At 45.3% G+C, this 1,129-nt stretch overlaps 1 pseudogene; it reads right to left on the bottom strand.

Moving 5' to 3' along the window:
• Positions 1 to 274: 274 nt before the first annotated feature.
• LOC122151558 overlaps positions 275 to 1,129 on the bottom strand; it is a 200,947-nt pseudogene continuing 200,092 nt past the window's right edge.

Below are 1,129 nucleotides of genomic sequence, written 5' to 3'. Positions count from 1 at the left end.
CATATTATTTTTTACCTCCATTATGCAATGTCAATCCAATTTCACCTTGGTAATCAGGATCTATCACACCACATAGTACAGTAATGCCCTTTTTTGTCTGTTGATCCAGAGGCTTGGGGAAGCCAAAATGTCCAGGTGGCATTCTCTACTTCCAGTTCAATGCAATCAGTATTGTATCTCCAGGTGGGAGTGTTCCTTCCTTTGGAACTAAGATCTCCAGACCTGCATAGCATAGGGTAGCAGGGACAGAAAGAAAAAAAAAAAATTTGAGTGGGTCACTAGGGGTAATAGTGAGTGGTACCACTCCCATTTCCAACCCTTGGTTCTTGGTCCTGTGAATCCTGGCTATTGGAGAAACAGAACCATACATTGGATGCTGGTTTAGAGCATCTACAGCCTCCTGGAGAATATTGCCCCAACCCTTCATGTTATTGCCACCTAGCTGACACCATAATTGTGTTTTCAGTAGGCCATTCCATTGTTCTATCAACCCAGCTGCTTCAGAATGATGGGGAACATGATAAGACCAATGAATTCCATGAGCAGAGGCCCACTGCCACACTTCATTTGCTGTGAAGTGAGTCCCTTGATCTGAAGCAATGCTGTGTGGGATATCATGATGGTGGATAAGGCATTCTGTAAGTCCACAGAAGGTAGTTTTGGCAGAAGCATTGCATACAGGGAAGGTGAATCCATATCCAGAATAAGTATCTATTCCAGTGAGAACAAAACACTGTCCTTTCCATGACAGAAGTGGTCCAATGTTACTGATCTGCCACCAGGTTGCTGGCTGATCACCCTGAGGAATGGTTCCATATCATCGATGCAGTGTTAGTCTCTGCTACTGGCACATTGGGCACTCAGCAGTGACGGAAGCCAAAACAACCTTGGTAAGTGGGAGTCCATGTTGCTAAGTCCATGCATAACCTCCACTCCTGCCACCATGGCCACTTTGTTCACGAGCCCATTGAGCAATAACAGGAGTAGCTAGGGAAAAAGGATGGCTGGTTTCCACTGAACATGTCATCCTATCCACCTGATTGTTAAAGTCCTCCTCTGCCGAGGTCACCTTTTGGTGGGCATTCACATGAGACACAAATATCTTTATTCCTTTGGCCCATTCAGAGAG

This window comes from Orycteropus afer, unplaced genomic scaffold (assembly GCF_000298275.1).
Source record: "Orycteropus afer afer isolate SDZICR_OR568_19922 unplaced genomic scaffold, OryAfe1.0 scaffold00563, whole genome shotgun sequence".
NCBI lineage: Eukaryota > Metazoa > Chordata > Mammalia > Tubulidentata > Orycteropodidae > Orycteropus > Orycteropus afer.
This window is presented reverse-complemented; position numbering and strand designations above follow the sequence as displayed.